Genomic DNA, 24,773 nt, shown 5'->3' with positions numbered 1-24,773 from the left:
AATATGTACAGAAAAGGAACTTTCAGGCTCTTATTAAATGAGATAATGAAAATTTAATTACATGGGCTATAAACTTAATCTGTCACTGAATGTAAACACAGGATATATTTCAGGACAAAAGGAACAATTTCTGTTGCTTTTAGAATGTATTGCACATTCCTGAGTACTAACAAACAAGTGGCACTCTACGAAGGCATGGACTTTGAAGCTGGAAAAGACGAAAATTTGAATCCTAGATTCGTTTGCCAGCTAGATTACCTTGGGAAAATGATGTTATCGCTCCAAACTTCAGTTTCCTCATCAATACTCTGTGGGATTGCTGGAAAGAATTAGCAAAATAAGGCTTCTGATGGGCTTAGCACATACTAAGCAGTATTTCATTATTATAAATAGCTCTTCCATAAAGATCACGAGTTTTCCTTTCCGTGGACTATCCAGGTGACACAGCCTTTAAGACATCGCTCCCAGATTCCTAATTAAGAGCACCAACAGATCTCCTAATTTCACTCTTTAGAGCTTAGAAAAGCTACAATAAAATATATTACAAGGAAAAGTAGGTCCGTGGGAGCATGTGAGATAGATATATATACATATCATGACATACAAAAAAGAAGCTAAAAAGAATGCAATCTGCTACACATTTGACAAAATTCTGAAAGATACTGACTTTTGCTACTTTGCATGGTGAACTTTTACATGCATTTATTCACTTCCTGAAAGAATGTCTCTCTGCCATGAAAGCTGTTCATTCTGATTTAACAGCTATTCCCAAGGTGAGCAGCTTATCGACTACAGAATAATAACAGTTCTCTGCTCAAAGTAGTTTTCACAGAAGGGTCAGAGAGAAAACTGCTTTTCTTACATCTAAATGACTAGTGTCATTAGCCAAATCAATTCACCCAATTGTCACATGCCAAAGATCTAGTTTATTAAATATACTTGTTCGTACCATGCCAGCTATGAAGGAAAATTATGGAAAAAATCATTACCCCTTTTATTAGCAAGACTTTTCTCCAAAGGCCTCCACTTACACTTTTTAATTAAGTCTATTTTTCCCCTTAAAGAAGAATGATCTGATGATTATCAACAGCAACATAAAATATTAGCTACCACCACTCAGAAAATATAATTCTCTTCCTTCATCCTGTAGTCATCATTCTTAATATTATCAGAGTACACTGGAAAAACTTTTCCTCACTACCTATATTTGTAAATTCACAACCAGTAAGAGTTGAAAACCATTCTACAAGTCAATCTCACCCTACTCAGAGCCACCCAAGACAGCAGGTCCTCCAGTGAGCACAATGAACAAACAAAATAAAATTTTTGATCACTAAGCAAAAAAGTGAACTACATTATCTTTTAGCTTTTGGTTATAACATTAACAAGAATAATACAAACTTTTACATCATTTATAATTTACTTCCTAAATTCAGTTAAAATGCCCTTACTGAGAAAAAAAATTCTACAAACTATCAAAACTCTAAACATAATTTCTTAAGATGGATACCCATGTGAAGTTAATGTTACTTTATTTGGTTTTTCTGAGGTATAAAAATTCTACAGGCAATATTTTACTTTCTCATTCTAGATATACCCAATTCCCACAAAGATGTTTCTTTCTTATAGCATTCAGCAGCATTTCATTTCAAAATAAAACACCTAAAGGAAAGCATGTTATAATAAAAATATTCTCAAATAGAAAGCTTTTCAGCACATTCTATGTTCTTATGTAGAAGGGGCATACTCAAAGTGACTTTTTCCATAAATTTCAGCACAATGTAGTCACTACTTATCCAGTATCATAAGTCCAAATTTAAGAGTCTACCAAAAAAAAGTTTTGAACAATCAAATGCCATTTCTCAAAGATAGCCAACTTATAAAGTGACTTTAAAATAAATGTGAGTGGTAAAAATCAGAAACATATAAATATTTAGAAAAAGGGCTGAGCGCAGTAGCTCATGCCTGTAATCCCAGCACTTTGGGAGGCTGAGAATGGCTTGTGCCCAGGAGTCGAAGCTGCAGTGAGCTATGATTGCGCCACTTTACTCTGGCCTGGCTGACAGAGGCCCTGTCTCAAAAAAAAAAAAAAAAAGCCATGTAATGTTTTTTAATGCAGGGAGAAAAGTAGCACTGTACATTTTTTGCAAATCATTTACATGTCTGGTTTAATGGTAGACCAGCTGAATTCTTGTTTTTTTTTTGAGACAGAGTCTCGCTCTGTCACCCAGGCTGGAGTGCAGTGGCGCGATCTCAGCTCACTGCAAGCTCTGCCTCCCAGGTTGACGCCATTCTCCTGCCTCAGCCTCCCAAGTAGCTGGGACTACAGGCACCCGCCACCACACCCGGCTAATTTTTTGTATTTTTAGTAGAGACGGGGTTTCACCGTGTTAGCCAGCATGGTCTCGATCTCCTGACCTCGTGATCTGCCCGCCTCGGCCTCCCAAAGTGCCGGGATTACAGGTGTGAGCCACCGCGCCCGGCCTTTTCTTTTTTTAATAAGCTTTCTTAGGCTGATTTTTTTTAAATTATATCACATGGATTCAGACAGAAGAATGAATTCTTATGTGCTTCTGCATTTAATCTGTTACATGTTATTTTGAAGTCTGTGGAAAAAAACAGGTCTTACACCAGGAAAAAGGAGGAGTATTTTAACACTCTTTCCTAAATATTGGGCATTTTTTTGAATTACACCAAAATTCAATGAGTGATAGTTTTTAAAACTTAGGTGCAATTTCTAATCTAAAACCAAACGAATGAACTTTTCATATGCTGTTACATTAAAATCAATTGGTCTATACTGCATTTTAAACATATCTTTCACCTGTCCATGATTTTGTATCATGCATTGGTCACCTGGAAAATATTGGTGCACTGTTATACAGGTCTTCCTTGACACATTTCATTGTACAGTATCAAAAATCTTATCTGGGCCAGGCAAAGTGGCTCATAACTTGTAATCCCAGTACTTTGGGAGGCTGAGATGGGAGGATCCCTTGAGCCAAGAGTTTGAGACTATCCTGGCCAACATGGTAAAACCCTGTCTCTTCAAAAAATACAAAAAATTAGCTGGATGTGGTGGCACATGCCTGTATTCCCAGCTACTTGGGAGATTGAAGTGGGAAGAATACCTGAGCCCAGGAGGTCGAGGTTGCAGTGAGCCGTGATTGTACCACCACACTCTAGCCAGAGTGATACAGTGAGACCCTGTCTCAAGTTTTTTTTAATCTTATCTGTTCATATCGCTACTGATCTCATCAGAAAAGTCTATTAAGTATTGGAGAGTTGTCAAGTTCATGGCGGTGGACACAACTGTCCAAAATTATAATTTTCACTTGAAAGCTGTAATTTTCTTCTTTTTTTCCTTGAGACGAGTCTCACTCTGTTGCCAGGCTGGAGTGCAGTGGCACGATCTTGCCTTACTGAAACCTCCGCCTCCCGGGTTCAAGCCATTCTCCCGCCTCGGCCTCCCGAGTAGCTGGGACTACAGGTGCGTGCCACCATGCCCAGCTACTCTTTGTATTTTTAGTAAAGACGGGGTTTCACCATGTTGGCCAGGATGGTCTCGATCTTCTGACTTCGTGATCCACCCGCCTCGGCCTCCCAAAGTGCTGGGATTACAGGCGTAAGCCACTGTGCCCGGCCCTTGAAAGCTGTAATTTTACCATTGGCAACAGTTTGCCTTGAAATCACAAGCACAGTCATCTATTTTTGATAATTTAACTGGAAAATATCCAAGCATAAATAACCAGCTTATCATTTCAAAATGGTGATGCCTGAAAAAAGCCGCTATTTCGGCTTGCCACTCAGTCACACAAGTGTTATTCATTAAGACCACTATTGGACAATTATGCAACAGAACTGCTTTATGTGTACTTCCCATTTTATCACACAGAATATTAAGAAGATGTATATTCAAAGGCCAACACTTAATAAAAAAAATTTCTTTTCCTGTTTCATCAAAGATATTAAGTGAAAAGTAAAACTGGCGTTTTGTCTGTTTTCAGTGTGCATGTTGGGGAAAAACTCAATCGTTATTATTAGCACGGTTTGGTACCACTACCTTGATTTGTGCTAAGGTGCCAGCAGCAAATCAATTGTGCAAGTCACTTTGCTTATGCCTGTAATCCTAACATTTTGAGAGGCTGAGGCAAGAGGATCACTTAAGGCCAGGAGTTCTAGACCAACCTGGGCAACATGGTGAGACCCCATCTCTACTGAAAAAAACCTTTTTTTTATTTACAATTACAGTTTACGTTTTCACAATTGGCAAAAATGTATACAAAATAAGGGCAAAAAATATCTTAGTATAATCTTATCATGTGTTCACTGGAGCAGCACTTTTAATTTCCTTCGAGAGCTTTTCCTTTGCATTCACAACTTGGCTAACACCTTCCTTGCAAAGCTCAATCATTTCTAGCTATTGTAAAGTGAGACATGTAACTCTTCCTTTCACATGACCCACAGAGGACGCTGCAGGGTTACTGGCCTAATTTCAATATTGTCATATCTCAGGAAAGAGCAAGGTCCATGGCGAGAGAGGGGAATGGCCTTTCAGTGGAGCAATCAGCATACAGTATTTTTTATTACATTTTCCTTATTACATGAGCATGGCACCTCAAAACAATTACAATAGTAAGATCAAAGATCTCTAAAAAGAATTATAAAGAGACACGAAGTGAGCACATGCTGTTGAAAATGATGCCAAAAGTTTTGCTTCATTCAGTTGCCACAAACCTTAAATTTGTTAGGAAACAAACAAACAAAAAAGTTATCTGTGAAGTGCAACAGACTGAGGTGAAATAAAGTGAAATGTGTCTGTATAAGATTGTTTCTTCACCTGCAAAATGAAGGGAAAAAAAAAAAAACATGTACTACTTCAGAGAGCTGATATACAGTTAAATGAGATGATTTATTAGAATAATTTGTCATTGTTGTTGTTGTTGTTTTTAAAGAAACAGAGTCTCACTTTGTTGCCCAGGTGGAATGCAATGGCACGATCATAGCTTGCACCCGTGAACTCCTGGGCTCAAACGGTCCTCCTGCCTCAGTCTCCCAAGTATCTAAGAATATACAGGTAGGGACCACCATGCCCAGCTAATTTCTTTTTTTAACTTTTTGTAGAGAGAGGAGTCTCATCTTGCCCTTACCCAGGTTGGTCTAGAACTCCTGGCCTTAACCAATCCTCTTGCCTCAGCCTCCCAAAGTGCTACGATTACAGGTGTGAGCCACTGTGCCCAATTTAAAGGATACCCAGTGCCTTGTATATTGTAGGCATACAACAAACCACTGCTGCTATTATGAGCTCTAAGAGCAATCATCTAATAATAAAGGTCAAAATGAGGTACAATACTTCAATAGCAGCTGAATTAATGACAGAATAACAGAAAATTTCTCTCAGACTTCAATCCTGTATTTGTATAACAGTCTATATAACATATCTGAATAAATTTTCACCATGTGTAATACATTATATACCCTTCTTAGAATATGTGACAACCAAATAAATAAATTAAGTTAAATACCTTAAAAAAAAAATATGTGACAACCAAGCTTTAGTATCTAAAAATTTAGTATATCAGCTTGTTTAATATTGAGATTGTTAAATACAATTTTGAAAGTTCTATTTGATACTTTCCAGCAGAAACCATGTAACATCAAGGGTAATCAAGGGTACCCACTAGGTTTATCTTAACAAATGACTTGTCTACGAGGGAAATTTGAGACAAATGAGAAAATAAAATAATCATAAATAAGACACAGATTCGGATATTAGGATCAACAAAATCCTCCAAAATCTCGTTTAAAAAATCAAAGTACAGGCCAGGCGTGGCAGCTCACACCTGTAATCCCAGCACTTTGGGAGGCTGAGGCGGGGCGGATCACAAGGTTAGGAGTTCGAGACCAGCCTGACAAACATAGTGAAACCCTGTCTCTACTAAAAACACAAAAATTAGCTGGGCGTGATAGCGTGCGCCTGTAATCCCAGCTACTTAGGAAGCTGAGGCAGGAGAATCGCTTGAACCCAGGAGGTGGATGTTGCAGTGAGCCAAGGTCACACCACTGCACTCCAGCCTGGGTGACAGAGTGAGACTCCTTCTCCGAAAAAAAAAAAAAAAAAAAAAAAAAAGCAAATACAACAAAGCTGGGTGGCAGGCATACAAGTATCTGTTATATTATTTTGATAATTTTCCATATGCATTAAACATTTCATTAAAAGATTAATCACTTGCATAAAAAAATGAAAGAGAACTCTTGGGTATTGCAAATTGGAAATAAAATTGTAAAATATAGTCCAACTCTATCTGATAAAGCCTACATATCCAAATGTAGTATCTATTAAATAATAACTTTTTTATTTCATCTTAATGGTTAACTTCTATACAAGAAAGGTGAAGGACAAAGACAATACTAACAAGGTTAATCTTAAGGAGATTGGCCGGGCGCGGTGGCTCACGCTTGTAATCCCAGCACTTTGGGAGGCCGAGGCGGGCGGATCACGAGGTCAGGAGATCGAGACCACGGTGAAACCCCGTCTCTACTAAAACTACAAAAAAAAAATTAGCCGGGCATGGTGGCGGGCACCTGTAGTCCCAGCTACTCGGAGAGGCTGAGGCAGGAGAATGGCGTGAACCCGGGAGGCGGAGCTTGCAGTGAGCCGAGATTGCGCCACTGCACTCCAGCCTGGGCGACAGCGAGACTCCGTCTCAAAAAAAAAAAAAAAAAAAAAAAAAAATCTTAGGGAGATATGTCAATCTGAACTGAAGCTAAAGGCATTTTTGAATTATACACATAATTGTCTAAACTCTCCTCTTCATCTTATCTAACATAAAAACATTAAGTAATTTCAAAATCACCTGGCACTGGTAAAAGAGTCTTGTATTTCATGAATGAGTATCAAGCACCAACAATGAGTTAGATGAGATACGGTCACACACAAAAAAGTAATATTTATTTTGACTGTACTTTTTAAATGACAGAGTAATTTCAACAAAACCAAATGCTGCAGTGTGGCACTCAGCTATAACAGTGTATTTTCTTTATCCAAATAAACACAATAAAAGCTTTGCTTTGCATTGTTCATTACAAAAAACTGAATTTTTCTTTTGCAACTATTTATTTTTAAATAAGGAAATAAAATTCTCAAAATGATACAGTTGCTGCTACAAAGTATGAATAATAAGACTGAGGGAGGTAAGAGAGAAAGGAGTAGTGCAAGCCCTAACAAAAGCCCTGTACACTGGGTATGGCTAAACCCTGAGTATGAAAGCACTCTTTGTTATTCTAGTCAATGGAAGGCCTTTCACTGTCCCAGTATATAGTAAAAAAAAAAAAAAAAAAAAAAAAAAAAAAAAATTAAAAGCAGGAGAAGTGGGAGGATGGGGAGCTCTGCCTCTTTAGGGGATATCTCCTCAGCTGCCTGGCTACAATAAGGACGAAGACTGCACAAACACAGGAAAGCTTTCTAAGCATGCAGCTACTAAGTCTTTGTTCAACACAGACCAGTCAAAAAAAGGACTCATGTACCCTACTTATACTACATTTCACTTTACTCTCAAACCAAATTCCAGGAATTGCATTTTTATTTCACATTGGCCCCTGCAAACTAGTTCACTGAGAAATCCAGAGGGCACAGTCTTTTGGCTTGCAATTTGGATTCCAGCAAAGATAATCCCACTTCTTTTGAGAAGACATTAGAAAAGTTATTAAGAAATTTCATGATTTTGTTCATTTTTCAAAGGCCACATAACCAAATGCAGTTCTCTATGAAGTTAACAGTTCATTGTCTCATTAAGCACTTCACGTATGAACAAGTAATACAGGTTCATAACCAGACACCTCCATATTTCAGTATGCAACACTTCGAAAATAGTAAACCCTCAGGGTGTGGATCATAACTATTTTCCTCATTGCCATAACTGAACCAACTAAAATGCAATTAATGAAAGAAACTGTCATAGTTTAATTAGCTTTGGTTGATAACCCACTGTGTAATTATCTGCAAAGCTACAGGTAGCCTAAAGCATCATTTCCTTTCAGGTTCTAAACAAAGAAAAGGCTCATTCTCTAGTATTAAGATTAGATATAGAAATGTTGGGCCCAGCACAGTGGCTCACACCTGTAATCCCAACACTTTGGGAGGTGGAGGCGGGCAGATCACTAAGGTCAGGAGTTTGAGACCAGCCTGGCCAACATGGTGAAACCCTGTCTCTACCAAAAATACAAAAATCAGCTGGGTATGGTGGCAGGTGCCTGTAATCCCAGCTACTTGGGAGGTTGAGGAAGGAGAATCACTTGCACTTGGGAGACAGCGGTTGCAGTGAAGCAAGATCGTGCCACCGCACTCCAGCCTTGGTGACAGAGTGAGACTACATCTCAAAAAAAAAAAAAAAAAAAGAAACAGAAATGCTGAGAGCTGGGCACAGTGGCACATGCCTATAGTCCCAGCTATAGGTGCACCAGGATCATACCTGTGAATAGCCACTGCACTCCAGCCTAGGCAACATACTGAGAACCAAGCTCTATTAAAAAAAAAAAAAATAGAGAAGAAATGTTGATTTTCTTTAAAAAATACATATATATGAAGTTAATATATCTACATTACTGGAAATTTTCTTTTAAAAATCCAACTCCATGACTGAGATTTTAAGTATGTATATGGCTGACTTTATGAAGAGCTACATTAGAATTCGCTTCTAAGACAAATTAGATTGCAAATAAATGCATTTTAATAATTAAAGATTATTCTGAAGGCTATCTAGTTTAAGAAATTTTGTTTATAACACTACTTTAAGAACTACTGAATGCCATCTTTTGAGTTGAAATGGGTATGAAATGCTTATAGAATGAGAGATTTGAAAGAGCCCTGGGAGATAATCTTACGAAATGAATGTCTGACTAAATAAAAGGGGAAAAAAAAGACTTGAGAAATTAAGTAACCTATTGAAGGTAACATAGCTAAATTTCCTTTATAAAATGACGATGGAGAATAAAATGCCAAATTCATGTACAGTTTGCAACCTAATTTTCCTGGGTCATGATTTGCAAATGAATAAGGTAGTCCCAAAGGGCCACTATATTTTCTGGAAATCATGCTGACTAGTGAAAGAAAATGGTATTTCAGTGAGAATAAAAAGAAAAAGATACACAAAGAGTAAGTTAACTTTATTTGGCAAACAAAAAGTAAATGTTACGTAATCTGAAAAAGGACAAAGAAACTATAGATATAACCATAACCTATAGATCTGCAGATGGCTTGTGCTATTAACTATTACTTTTTTTAAGTATCACTGAATTACTGTTAAAGAAAAACATTTATATAGTACGGAGGCTATAAAAGAGAAAGGATTAGGATACAAGGATGTAAGGTAGAAAGTATCTTCCATCATCCAATCTTTTTATTCCAAAAGTAACCACTATCGAGTTTCTTAAGCATCTTTCCAGAAATTTCTACACATACACATTTATCGATTTAACGACTCTTAAAAATTGTTTCTAAAATTAATCATTGTGATTGTTCTAAAATTATCTAAAATGTCAGCTCTATAGGTATAAGAATAAAATTTCTAAAATATGGGTCTCATTCACAATTATGAAAACATATGATGAAGATTGTTGGTGAAAGTTATAAAACAGAAAATAAATACACCAAATTCTTAAGAATGTGGCCCAATATTCCATCTACAAAGATCGTTTCTAGCATTTATTTTCACACAATGGAGAAAATTAAAATATACATACTAGATAAATGATGCTGTCACTTTTGACAAGTTACATAATCTATAAATTTACAACAATTTATCAATCCAGTCCATCTTCTTTTCCTCTATTTCCTCTCAATTACACATCATTAAGTCTGTTCCAATTGAGTAATCACTCCTTTGTAAGCAAAATTAGGTCAAATCATAAACTAACAATAACACTCCATGTCCTGATGTAAAAAAACCAACTAATAAAAATCTATGTCCTGGCGCGGTGGCTCACACCTGTAATCCCAGCACTTTGGGAGGCTGACCAGCCTGGCTAATGTGGTGAAACCTCGTCTCTACTAAAAATACAAAAATTAGTCAGGCATGGTGGTGCATGCCTATAATCCTAGCTACTTGAGCAGGAGACAGGAGAATCACTTGAACCCAGGAGGCAGAGGCTGCAACGAGCCGAGATCACTACAGCCTGGACAACAGAGTGAGTGAGACTCCATCTCAAAAAAAAAAAAAAAAAATCTAACATACTATTATACAAATACATATAGTCTTCAGTAAATATGTGCTAATAGATCCAAGATATCAGTTATAAATATGCATAACCCAATTGACTGATGGGGTTAAAATAAAGACTATAGCACTGAATATGAATCTCAACTCACATTACTTAATACGCATCTCAGTATAAGAGCCCGAGTATGAACTTTACCTTCTTTTTTACTTTTTACTAGCTTCCTAAGGCGTATGAAGCATAAACATAAGTCAGACCAAGTTTAGTTTCCTAACCTGTAAAATGGTTTTCGGGGTGTTTTTGAGACAAGGTCTCACTCTGTCACCCAGGCTGGAATGCAGTGGCATGATCATGACTCTCTACAGCCTCAACTTCCTGGGCTCAAGCAATCCTCCCACCTCAGCCTCCAAGTAGATGGGACTACAGGAGTGAGCCACCATGCCCGGCTAATTTTTAATATTTTATACAGTGTCTCACCATGTTGCCTAGGCTGGTCTCAAATTCCTGAGTCTCCCAAAGTGCTGTGATTACAGGTGTGAGCCACCACACCCAGCCTAAAATGGTATTAACAACCCTGGCACCTAGTAGACATTAGTAGACATTCAACAAATGGTATCACAATTATTATTAAAGGAGAGCTTCCCTATGTTATAATAAATGTAAATACTTCCTATATTATTTCAAACACAAAATTACTCAAAAAGCAGAGTTTGTAGTGTAATTTTAAAATGTTTAAAATAAATACATGTATATTTCATTTCCTCAATTTATGAGTGCAAATTAAATTTTAAGAAATATGCAAACTTAGTATTGAACCTATTACCTAAATTATCAAAAATACCACCTAGCTGGGCACGGTGGCTCACGCCTATAATCCCAGCACTTTGGGAGGCCAAGGCGGGCAGATCACATGAGGTCAGGAGTTCAAGACCAGCCTAGTCAACATGGTGAAACCCCGTCTCTACTAAAAATACAAAAATCAGCCAGGTGTGGTGGCGCACACCTGTAGTCCCAGCTACTCAGGAGGCTGAGGCAGGAGAATCACTTGAACCTGGGAGGCGGAGGTTGCAGTGAGCCGAGATCATGCCATTGCACTCCAGCCTGGGTGACAGGACAAGACTCCATCTCAAAAAAAAAAAAAAAAAAGAACTGATCGCTCAATCTACAAAAATGGGAGAGGAAACCTTCAGGTTCCTTTACAATGTATCTTAACTACAACACGTGTGTATACACTGGCCATTATACACATTTCACTGCCTTCCAACCTTGAAGACTCAAAACAACTTGTAAGGTAGGTTACCTTATAAGGTAATGGGCTTATTATTAAGCCCATTTTACAGATTAGGAAGCTAAGCAACAAAGAGGTTAGGTGGTTTTCCCAGGTTCGCACACCTGGTGAGAGTCACAGCCAAGACTGAACCCAGGTCACATGAGCTCCAGTCCCAACAAAGCCTATAGCCACCATCCTCTAATTCCCCCTCTGGAATGAATTCATGCATATGTAAACATGAGGACTAGAGAGAACTCTGCTTAAACAATGACACATTTGCATTTGAAAGAGTTTAGATGAGCTCTCAATGTAGTATTTCTACTGCATTACATTCATACCATGCTTACCCTCAGATGGACAATTTTCAATGAAAACTCCTTTATACGAAAGAATAAATTGTAATTACTAAGAGCAAAATCATGTAAGCAAAAGCAAGAAGTCAAATAATTTCTATCCTCCCATATATTGGAAAACCAAAAAACTAAATGACCAATTCAAACCATGTAACTTATTTTTCTGTTGATTTTTATAAATTACAAGGTGAGAGAAAAGGAGAATTACTTTTTTTGCATGTCATCAATTGGAAAATTAGTTGCAAATTTAAACCTGATGCTTTTTAAATAAACATCTCCTTATTTAATATGCTTTCACACACCTAATGTTTTAATACCTTCAGCAGTTAGCACACTGATACAGAACAGGTCAAACGAGATGTTTTTCAGTTTGGGTGAATTCAAGTTCAACTGTGATTCAATTATAGCCCAAACCAATAATATCGAGCACTTTCATGTAAGAAAATAACACAATTTAAATGTGTGAAAAACTCCTTTCCAATGCATTTAACATATCGGCTGGGGTCTTACTCTGCCAGTTTGTATTACACATATGGATGACGTGTAATTGCACTTATACTAGTAATAATGCTGTTTCAAGCTATACAGATTCAGATTCAAGCAAGACAGGAATCATGATGTCTACAGAAGCTAGAGACAAGTTAAAATAATGCATTAGGGCAAAATTACACGGTTGGAACATGAATGTAAGGGTAATACAATCCAATCCTAATAAAAAGTAAAAGCCTCTGGAAAACTGCTATACAGCTTGATGGCCAGGCTTTTCCTCTTGTGTCTTCATTATCATTGCCGTTCTCTCTTAATGGTAAATTATCAAAATATTTAAAAGTTGTAAGACATCTATCTAGTCACAAAAGGATCTCCAATTTTCTTAATGTGCCCTAGTCCACAATGACTCTGAGACAATGGTAGGCTTAAATAATACAAGACATAACACTGTGGGAAAAACAGTTCATCAAAAAAAGAAAGACGTGATGCCTTTAATACCTAAACTAAAGTTCAGAGGCCAGGTACGGTGGCTCATGCCTGTAATCCAAGCACTCTGGGAGGCCGAGGTGAGCAGATCACTTGAGGCCAGGAGTTCAGTACCAGCCTGGCCAACACGGCAAAACCCTGTCTCTACTAAAAATACAAAAAATTAGCTGGCTTTGGTGACATGCACCTGTAGTCCCAGCTACTCAGGAGGCTGAGGCACGAGAATCGCTTGAACCCGGGAGGCGAAGGTTACAGTGAGCCAAGATCGCACCACTGCATTCCAGCCTGGGCAACACAGCAAGACTGTCTCAAAAAAAAAAAAAGTATTAATAGATCAGAGCATTTGAGCCAAAAATTTGTCTTAACATTTACTGGCATTAAGGTTAAAATAAAAAGGGAAGTGGGTGGCAGGAAGAGACAAATTGTAGTGGACAACTTTTTAAGCCACAGAAAACAAACTTATCTGCAGAGTTCCTTCCTAGATTATGATCAAGTAAAATTCTGCCACATAGGTCCTATAAAAAATACACAAACCTTATCCAATGCTGTAATTCCAGTGATGACAAAGAGCAGGCTTTAGATGGAAGGCATTTCTACGAGATAGAATTGCTATGGTACACATAGCCTTCTGATGGTCTATCCAGGGATCCATTTAGGAGTTGGAAACACATGATACTGTGTTTAAGATATTCTTCAAATATCTTAAACATTACATATCTCTTCCTCAAATTCAAGGTGTAGGCCGGACATGGTGGCTCACGCCTGTAATCCCAATACTTTGGGAGACTGAGGCGGGTGGACCACCTGAGGTCAGGAGTTCGAGACCAGCCTAGCCAACATGATGAAACCCCATCTCTACTAAAAATACAAAAATTAGCCAGCTGTGGTCGTGGGCGCCTGTAATCCGAGCTACTTGGGAGGCAGCAGCAGAACTGCTTGAACCCGGGAGGCGGAGGCAGCAAGCCAAGGTTGCACTACTGCACTCCAGCCTGGGCGACAAGAGCGAGACTCGGTCTCAAAGAAAAAAACAACAAAAAAAATTCAAGATGTAGTACAAAGCTTTCAAGAAATGTCCTTCATCTGGCACACATTCAAACCGCTGTCCAACAGTAAAGCAGTAAAGATGTGAGATTGCTTCTTACATGGGCACTACTGGCTTCAAACACCTTGAAGAGGCAGCAAAGCTGATACTTTATTATGGAAATCTACAGGGTAGGCTTTATTTTGCTTCTGTAAGAGGATAACTCACTGACACATAAACGAGAAGACGGCCAGACTGACTTCTGGGAATAGGCAGAAGCCTTCATGGGACTATAAGGTAGAGGAAATGGGAATTCTTCAGAATTTTGAAATCTCAAACTATCCCACCTAGTAGTGTTTGGTATCCCAATGTGCTGGTCTTTTAATTTTTCTGTGCAATCCTTCTTAAAGGAAGCATAAAAATGGCATTTATTTTGGTCAGCCAACAAAGTACATACCTAAACAGTTAAATAATAACCATTTTAAACCGGTCAAGTTAAAGAACTTCATTTTTGTGAAAACAAATACTAAGGAAAAATTTGCTCAATTATTAATCAAAAAGAGGAATTAATATTTCCATCATAATTTTGTTACTACAGTGCTGATTATCCCTCTTTAATACCAAGTAGCTCTAAAATCACCTCCAGATCAATTAACTGTTTCAACACATCCAGGTTTAGAAATAAGTTCCACAATTCCTCATCAAAAGTGACTCAGCCCTCATATTACCAAAAAATGTAAACAGGAAGTATCGGCTACTACAATGGTATGAATTTGAAGGCGGAAATTTATTTTAATTACATACCCACTTAAAGCTGCTGATTTCTCAATAACTTTGTATCCAGTACAATGTTAGTGTGTAAAAAAGACCAAATCTGGGTTCTATATATGCAGCATATGAGATATAAAGAAAAGCTTTTAAAAAGATGAGAGAATTCTAAATTACTCAACTTCTGATAAAGTTACTGAGAAACAAAAATAGGGAAGTCTCAGAAACAATGTTTAAACTTATTTAAACATTTGAAACAGTACCCTCACTTTCTTAATGACAATAGCCCTTAAAAGAGAAGTTCCAGGACGGGCACGGTGGCTCATGCCTGTAATCCCAGCACTTTGGGAGGCCGAGGCAGGCAGATCACGAGGTCAGGAGATCAAGACCATCCTGGCTAACACGGTGAAACCTTGTCTCTACTAACAGTACAAAAAATTCGCCAGGCACGGTGGCAGGCACCTGTAGACCCAGCTACTCAGGAGGCTGAGGCAGGGGAATGGCGTGAACCCAGGAGGCGGAGCTTGCAGTGAGCCGAGATGGCGCCACTGCACTCCAGCCTGGGCGACAGAGTGAGACTCCATCTCAAAAAAAAAAGAAAAAAGAGAAAAGAAAAAAAAAGAGAAGTTCCAGGGTTCTATATTCCATACAATAATAATAGATAATATTATTAGGCAATAGGCCAGGAGCAGTGGCTCAGGCCTGTAATCTCAGCACTTTGGGAGGCCAAGGCAGGCAGATCACCTGAGGTCAGGAGTTCGAGACCAGCCTGGCCAACATGGTGAAACCCTGTCTCTAATAAAAATATAAAAATTAGCCAGGCATGGTGGCAGGTGCCTGTAATCCCAGCTACTTGGGAGGCTAAGGCAGGAGCATCGCTTGAGCCTGGGAGGCAGAGGCTGCAGTGAGCCGAGATTGTGCCATTGCACTCCAGCTTGGGCAATAGAGCAAGACTCTGTATCGAAAAAAAAAAAAATATATATATACACACACACACACACACACACACACTATTAGGCACTAAGTATGACAGACCCTGTTCTATGCACATTAATTCATTTACAACAAACTTAGGAGGAATGTTCTATTACTTAGTCCTATTTCAGGATGAAAAAACAGGCACAGAACAGGCACAGTGCCTCACGCCTATAATCCCAGCACTTTGGGAGGCCAAGGAGGGAGGATCACTTGAGTCCAGGAGTTTGAGACCAGCCTGGGCAACATGGCAAAACCGTGTCTCTACACAATTACAAAAATTAGCCAGGCGTGGTGGTGGCACATACCTGTAGTCCCAGATACACAGGAGGCTAAGGCAGGAGGATTGCTTGAGCCCAGGAAGGATTGCTTGAGCCCAGGAAGTCGAGGCTACAGTGAGCCATAATCATGCCACTACACTCCAACCTGGGCGACAGATTGAGATCCTGTCTCAAGAATGTATATAAAGATTAAAATTTAAAAAAAAAAAAAAAAAAAAAGCTGGCACAGAAAAGGCAAAAACTTACCCAAGACTAAGATTTGAACGTATGTATTCTGAGGCCAGAGTCCATACTCTTAACCATAAAACTACATTGAATTTATATAAAGTATTGATACTTAAGCTTGAGACTTAAATAAACATGTCAAGTCGAGGGAAACATTCCCATTACTTTGGGAGGCCGAGGTAGGTTGCTTGAGGCCAGTAGTTCAAGACCAGCCTGGGCAACATGGCAAGCCGCCATCTCTACAAAAAATAAACAGCTGGGCACGGTAGCACCTGCTTGTAGTCACAGCTACTCCCGAGAATGGCATGGGAGGATTCCTTGATCCCAGGAGTTTCAGGTTACAGTGAGCTATGACCATGCCACTGCATTCCTCCAACCTGGGCTACCACAGAATCAGACCCTTAAAAAAAAAAAAAATACCAATTATAAAAAAGATAAGGGAAATAAAGGCATCAAGTATCAGAGAACACATTAATAGAGATGGATCTAGGTCAACTGATGAAGTACAGTTGTCCCTCTGTATCCACAGGGGATTGGTTCCAGGAGTCCTGTGGACACTAAAATCCAAAGATACTCAATTCCCTGATATAAATGGTCTAGTATTTGCATATAACCTATGCATATCCTCCCTGCATACTTCAAATCATCTCTAGATTACTTATACAATGTAAATGTTGTATAAAGAGTTATTATACTGTATTCTTTTATTTCTACAATTTTTATTATTGGTGTTTTTGTTGTTGTTGTTGAGAAAAGGTCTCACTTTGTTGCCAGGCCAGAGTGCAGTGGCAAAATGATGGCTCGCCACAGCTTCGACCTCTCAGGCTCAAGCAATCCTCCCACTTCAGCGCCCTACCCCACCCGGTAGCTGGGACTACAGGCAGGCTCATCACACCCGGCTAATTTTATATTTTCTGTAAATATGGGGTCTCACTATGTTGCTCAAGCTGGTCTCAAAGCCATGGGTTGCACCAATCCTCCCCAAAGTGCTGGGATTACAGGCGTGATCTACCATGCCTGGCCTCCTTTAAATATTTTTAACTTTCTTTTTTTTCAGGACTCAAAATTATACTGAGCTCAAGCAATCCACCTGCCTCAGCCTCCCAAAGTGTTGGGATTACAGGCATGAGCCACCACATCTGGCCTGCATTATTTTTTCTACACAGCACTTATCACCATCTGACAATTATGTCTGGGTACTACCTTTCCATCTCAATACAATATAAATTTTGTGAAAAAATGACTTGTTTTTATTCATTGCTATATCCTCAGCTCTTAATGCAATACCTGGTACACAGCAGACATGCACTTAATGCTTGTTGAATAAAGGAACAAATGAATGCATTCCTTAACCCTACCTGTGCATAAGGCCATTCTGGCTTCCTAGCAATAATAAAAGATTGTTTTGAGGACTCTGGGATTCAAACAACTATCTTATAACTAGTATCTTACATTGTACTACCAGGCACTAATATTCAAGAAATTATCTCAGCTCCCCCAGCACAAAATGTGAGAAAAGTACAAACAATACACTTTAAAATGTAACACAACAAAAATAGTATCTATGTTAAAGATAGATGTCTTATAAACTGCACAATTCACTCCACTAGATCTGCCAGTAAAGCAAAAAATATTTCTCCCTAGTTAAAATCCACTCATGGAAATAAATTAAAAGTTTCAGCAGGCTGGGTGCGGTGGCTCATGCCTGTAATCCCAGCACTTTGGGAGGCTGAGGCAGGTGGATCACAAGGTCAGGAGATCGACACCATACTGGCTAACGTGGTGAAACCCCATCTCTAATAAAAAAAATTCAAAAAATTAGCCGGTCGTGGTGGCGGGCGCCTGTAGTCCCACCTACTCGGGAGGCTGAGGCAGGAGAATGGCGGGAACTCGGGAGGCGGAGCTTGCAGTGAGCCAAGATCGAGCCACTGCACTCCAGCCTGGGCGACAGAGCAAGACTCCGTCTCAAAAAAAAAAAAAAAAGTTTCGGCTGGGTGTGGTGGCTCACTCCTGTAATCCCAGCACTTTGGGAGGCCGAGGCAGGCAGATCGCCTGAGATCAGGAGTTTGAGACCAGCCTGGCAAACATGGTGAAACGCTGTCTCTAAAAAAAATACACGAATTAGCCAGGTGTAGTGGCGGGTGCCTGTAATCCTAGCTACATGGGAAGCTGAGGCAGGAGAATCGCTGGAACCCGGGAGGTGGAGGTTGCAGTGAGCCAAGACCATGCCACGCGCTCCAGCCTGGGTGACAAGAGCAAAACTCCATCTCAAAAACAAAAACAAAAAAAAAGTTTCAACACTGTCAATTATATAACTTTGCTTTGGTCATTATGAAGCTCAGATTCCTAACTCCAACCCACATCCAGCAATTATCCAGGTTCTTTGGCCTTCGTTTCTGTATAATGCTCATGGCTCTACCTAGCTCGAGTCTTTTTTAATCTCTACTCTTATCAATATTTTCTCAATGCCTTGATTTCCTAAATCTAGTTTTTTCACCTGGTATTTCAAGTATTTTTGTAATCCTTCTTGGAATGATTACAACTTTGAATGTTTCTTGCAGTGAAATTTGACACACATTATTCTGAAGGATTACTGTTAGATTTCTGTTTCTGCCTAGGAAAAAGAAAGCTGCAAAGAATATCACACTCACTCTAAAAGGAGAAAAGGCCACATAATATAAAACGTAACTTTTCTTTAGCCCATTAGGGAGCTGAACTTGCAAGAAAACAAAATGAACTGAATTCCAAAGAAGGACAGACCACGAGAGAAAGAGATGGTTGGCTGTAATACAAAAAATCTGGCCAGGCAGGGTAGCTCATGCCCGTAATCCCAGAATTTTGGGAGGCCAAGGCGAGTGGATCACAAGGTCAAGCGTTCAAGACCAGCCTGGCCAACATGGTGAAATCCCATCTCTACTAAAAATACAAAAAAATTAGCCAGGCGTGGTGGCGGGTGCCTGTAATCCCAGCTACTCCAGAGGCTGAGGCAGGAGAATCACTTGAACCTGGGAAGCGGAGGTTGCAGTGAGCTGAGATTGCACCACTGCACTCCAGCCTGGGCAACAAGAGCGAAACTCTATCTCAAAAAAAAAAAAATCTGCTGAAAGTTTAATAAATTCCTCAAAGTTAAGTGCGGACTGGCATATCAGTTTCCGAACTGAGTGCCCAGACACAATGCTCTTCCTAAGTATTATATTCACTTGCAAGCTCTTCACTACAAATCTCCACATGAGCAAGACCTTTATACATCTCTCACAGTTGCTCATAAGAAAGACTGGCTTCATGACAGAAACTGGAGAGAGTCCCATCTGATGGAACAGGAGCGCAAGAGGTAGATCCTCCACAGCTAGGAACAGGCACAAAGCCTGAATAGATTCCACAGGTCCTTTTCTGCTATGAAGCAGAGGTCACTGTAGAGAAGGCAGCAAACCCTTTTCTCCCCCAGGACATTTTCAAAATCTACTGTTGCCAGGATGAAGAAGTAACAAACCCCCACCCCAATTCCAGTGAGGAAGAGTATGAAAACCATCTTGGGCCTAGGATCCCACACTGATCCATCAAGCAGAAGTTTGCTACCACTGGGCAAGGGGTGAGAAATTCCAACCCAAGAACTACCACAAATATAAGACAAACTGGCTGCTACATGGAAGAGGGGAGGTAACACTGACAAAGCCACATCTATGAGGCCAGGTACACCAGGTCTGCATAAGGCTGAGATGAGGGTGGATCAGGATAACAGCCCCTAGCACAATCCTAGCACCTAGTACCAAGCAACGGTATTCTACCACTGTGGGTAAATTAGCTACCATTTTAAGACTCGAAAGCCTGTGGTACACACCAAAGGTAATGACAGTAACAATAAAAACCCAAGCTAGAGCCAAGTGCAGTGGCTGTGATTCCAGCACTTTGGGAGGACAAGGCGGGAGGATCACATGAGCCCAAGAGTTGAAGACCAGCCTGGGCAACACAGGGAGAACCCATCTCTCTTTTTTTTTTTTTTTGAGACAAAGTCTCACTCTGTCACCTAGGCTGGGGTGCAGTGGGGCAATCTTGGCTCACTGCAACCTCTGCCCCCAGGGTTCAAGCAATACTCCTGCCTCAGTCTCTCGAGTGGCTGGGATTACAGGTGCCTACCACCACACTCAGCTAATTTCTGTGTGTTTTTTTAGTTGAAATGGGGTTTTGCCATGTTGGCCAGAGTGGTCTTGAACTGACCTCAAGTGATCCACCCACCTCGGCCTCCCAAAATGCTGGGATTACAGGCGTGAGCTAGCTAGCTCAACTAAGCACCCAATACCTCACGCTAAAGGCCTGAACGAAGAAGAGGCGTGCACATTTCCAAACATAAATGCTACTTATCTCAGTCTCTACTGTTCTATACAATGTTCAACGCTTAATCAAAACTTAGGAGACACACATATAGAAAAAACCACCTTTAGTGAAGAGAAAAAAGCAAGAAATACAACTAGATTCAGGGATGATACAGAAGCTAGAAAAATGAAGACAGTGATTTCTTTGTAATAATGATGAGTATGTTAAAGGACATAGTGAAAAAGGACACAACATACATGAATAGATGGATAACTTCAGGAAGAAAAATTATTTTTAGATGGAAAATAATTTCAAAAGCTAAATGCAAATCCTAGAAATAAAAAATACAATGTCAGCAGACTGGGCCCAATTGATGGAAGAATCAATGAACTTGGGCCAGGCACGGTGGCTCACACCTATAATCCCAGCACTTTGGGAGGTCAAGGTGGGTGGATCACCTGACATCAGGAGTTCAAGACCAGGCTGGCCAACATGGCAAAACCCCATTTCTACTAAAAATACAAAAATTAGCCAGGCATGCTGGTGCGTGCCTGTAACCCCAGCTACTCAGGAGGCTGAGTCACAAGAATCACTTGAACCCAGGAGATGGAGATTGCAGTGAGCCAAGATGATGCCACTGCACTCCAGTCTGGGCAACAGAGTGAGATTCTGCCTCAAAAAAAAAAAAAAAAAATCAACGAACTTAAAGATACATTAAGATATCAATGTATCTAATTATCTAAGTAATCAATAGAAATTACTCAAACTACAACATAGGGAGGGAAAAAAAAAGAAAAAGAGGTTCCACTAATGTGGGAAAGTATCAAATGGTATAATATACATATAACTGGATTCACAGAAGAAAAAAGAGACTAAAACAAAAGAAATACTTGAGATAATGACCTAGAATTTTCCAGAAAAAAATAAAAATTCCAAACCACAGATCCAAGAAGTTTAGAGAAATCCTAAACAAGGTAAATATAAAACAAACCAACAAACACACAAGCCTGGAAACATCAAAATCAAACAGCATGAAGACAGCAAGAAGAAAACAAAAAATTACAAATATACTTAAGTAAACAGATAAGAATTACAGCAGACCTTGTGAGAAGCAATACAAGTCAGAAAACAATGACATTTGCACTACTTTAAAAGAGTGTGGCTGGGCATGGTGGCTCACGCCTGTAATCCCAGCACTTTTGGCAGCTGAGGCTGGAGAATAGCTTGAGCTGAGAAGTTTGAGACTAGCCTGGCCAACATGGCAAAACCCATCTCTACAAGAAACAGAGAACGTTGCTAGGTGTGTTCATGTGTGCCTGTAGTCCAAGCTGCTTGGGAGGCTGAGGTGGGAGGATCACCTGAGCCTGGGAGGTCAAAGCTATAGTAAGCCATGATCATACTACTGCACTTCAGCCTGGGAAACAGTGAGACACTGTCTCAAAAAAAAATTTTTTTTTATTAATCAAAAAAAGAAAGAAAAAAACTTGTCAACACAGAATTTTATATGAGGAAAAATATTTTTCAAAAATGAAGGCAATATAAAGATCAGTATCATTAATATAAATAATGTTCTCCATATCAAAGTAAACATATTGTTAGATGTTTTTATTCAAAACTCAATAAACATAGCCAAAGTGATATTTGTCCTTGAAATAAGGTTTAAAAACTGAGAGATTCAAACATTTTCCTTAACATTCAAATGAAAGTTTATCATTGTCTAAACACCATTCTAAAAAAATCCTCCCTGTTAATTCGGATACTGCTTGTCCAATCTATAGCTTGGAATGCTCTGGAGGAGCATTTTGTTGCTTTAGTAAAAGCAACAAAAAGAAAATTAAATAAGCCTAGGAAAAAATGCTGAATTAAGAAAAGGTTCTTTCTGAATAGTGAAATTAGGGTTTGTCTCTTCATAGCTTTTATTTGTTTTTGAAACAGACTCTTGCTCTGTCACCCCGGCTAGAGTGCAGTGGTGCTCACCAGAGCCTGGATTTCTTGGGCTCAACTGATCCTCCCACCTCAGCCTCCAAAGTATTATAGCTAGGACCACAGGCATATGCCACCACACCAAGCATATTTTTTATTTTTTTGTGGAGATGGGGTGTCACTATGTTATGTAGGCTGGTGTCAAACTCCTGGGCTCAAGCAATCATCTCATCTCAGCCTCCCAAAATGCTTGAAGTACAGGCATGAGCTACCATGCCCAGCTTTCATAGCTTTTAAAACTTCCAAATTTTCCTTTTTTAAAAAAAATTTTTATTTTTGTTATATTTTTTGGAGATGGGGTCTTGCTCTGTCACCCAGGCTGGAGTACAGTAGCATGATCTCGGCTCACTGCAACCTCCACCTCCCAGGTTCAAGAGATTCTCCTGCCTCAGCCTCCCGAGTATCTAAAATTACAGGTGCGCACCACCACGCCCAGCTAATTTTTGTATTTTTAGTAGAGATGGGGATTTCACCATGTTGCCCAGGCTGGTCTTGAACTCCTGGGCTCAAGCAATCCACCCACCTTGGCCTCCCCAAGTGCTGGGATTACAGGTGTGAGCAATAATGCCCGGCCCCAAATTTTTCACTATCAACATTTACTACATTTGTTTCAAATAGAGAAATATCCTATTAAACAAAAATGACAATGTACCAGATTTAAATAATATTACACTTCACAGACAGGGCTGGGGTCAAGCACAAAGCCTTCCAAAGCCTTCTTTTTTTTTTTTCTGAGATGGAGTCTTACTGTGTCACCCAGGCTGGAGTGCAATGGCATGATCTCGGCTCACTGCAACCTCTGTCTCCCAGGTTCCAGCAATTCTACTGCCTCAGCCTCCCGAGTAGCTGGGACTACAGGTACGTGCCACCACGCCCGGCTAAGTTTTGTATTTTTTTAGTAGAGACAGCGTTTCACCATATTGGCCAGGCTGGTCTCAAACTCCTGACCTTGTGATCCACCCACCTCGGCCTCCCAAAGTGCTGGGATTACAGGCGTAAGCCACCACGCCCAGCCTAAGCCTTCTTTCTTAATGACTGTTGTCTATGCTATTGGAGTCCCACTGGCACCCTATAGGAGAGTGAAGATGCAATATTCAAGAAGGAAACATAGTCCTACCTTTCAGAGTGTTGAAAATCTAAAAGGAGTAGCTTCTAGCTGACATACTCCACTCATTGACACTATCTCTAACAACTGAAGTTAATAACAGCAACTGTTTAAATTCAAAGGCCACAAATACTAAGGTTTGAAAAATATCTGATAATACTAAGACAGCACCCAGGATGATTCCAGGCACTTTATATACTCTAGTCCTCCCCTAGTCCTCCCCATTATCCTAATAATCTAAGTATTGTTATTCTCATTTATAGATAAATAAGTATCATCAGAATTCAGATGCTTAAAGGTCACCATCATCACAAACAATGTTCTCAGTCGTTGAACTATACTTATTGCCGAGATTTACACCATGGATTTCTTTTTTTTTTTTTTTTTTTTTTGAGACGGAGTCTCGCTCTTTCACCCAGGCTGGAGTGCAGTGGCGCAATCTCGGCTCACTGCAGGCTCCGCCCCCCGGGGTTCACGCCATTCTCCTGCCTCAGCCTCCCGCGTAGCTGGGACTACAGGCGCCTGCCACCTCGCCCGGCTAATTTTTGTATTTTTAGTAGAGACGGGGTTTCACCGTGTTAGCCAGGATGGTCTCGATCTCCTGACCTCGTGATCCGCCCGCCTCAGCCTCCCAAAGTGCTGGGATTACAGGCGTGAGCCACCGCGCCTGGCCTACACCATGGATTTCAATGTCACTTGCTGCTTCTATGCTTACGCCTAAATACAGTAAAACAGACCCTATTTAATAAAAATCTCACATTACAATTTTACTTCACTGAGCAAAATAATTCTTATTCCTGCCCTTTATAAGATTAAAATCTTAACAGCTCAAAATATTGGGTATTAATACTAAGATTAGCTCTTTCAAACTTCACATTCCTGTATCTCAGTCATAATAAGACTTAGTAACTCTCCAGAAATACAATGTTGGAACTAAGTTCAGAAAATATCTTACAGGCTGAAAAAATACACACATGTCAATTGAGATTTAATAATTCCAATTTCTTCTTCAGCTGAAATAAAAAGACACCTAGAAAACTCAGATATACATACATAGTAAATATAGAAATACACTGGGCTGGCCAGGTGCGGTGGCTCACACCTGTCATCCCAACACTTTGGAGGGCTGAGGCGGGAGGATCACATGAGGTTAGGAGTTTAAGACCAGCGTAGCCAACATGATGAAACCCCCATCTCTACTAAAACTACAAAAATTAGTCAGGCATGGTGGTGCACACTTGTAGTCCCAGCTACTCGGGAGGCTGATTCATGAGAATCACTTGAGCCCGGG

The 24,773-nt window shown here is 39.8% G+C and overlaps 1 protein-coding gene across 12 annotated transcripts in view; it reads right to left on the bottom strand.

The window, feature by feature from the left end:
* The window catches only part of EIF4G3 (eukaryotic translation initiation factor 4 gamma 3), a 369,656-nt gene that overhangs the window by 297,442 nt on the left and 47,441 nt on the right, over positions 1-24,773 (bottom strand). For 3 of the 12 annotated variants that reach the window (XM_055261039.2, XM_055261041.2, XM_055261043.1), the window contains exon 1: positions 259-319. The exons of the other annotated variants lie outside the window; for them this stretch is intronic. The gene's annotated coding sequence lies outside the window, so the exon portion shown is untranslated. Of the gene's footprint in view, positions 1-258; positions 320-24,773 lie in introns of those variants that run through there. 12 annotated transcript variants of the gene reach the window in all.

This window comes from Symphalangus syndactylus, chromosome 22, assembly GCF_028878055.3.
Source record: "Symphalangus syndactylus isolate Jambi chromosome 22, NHGRI_mSymSyn1-v2.1_pri, whole genome shotgun sequence".
In the NCBI taxonomy this organism is placed as follows: domain Eukaryota; kingdom Metazoa; phylum Chordata; class Mammalia; order Primates; family Hylobatidae; genus Symphalangus; species Symphalangus syndactylus.
Note: the sequence above shows the minus strand (reverse complement) of the source record. Positions and strands in the feature narration are given on the sequence as shown.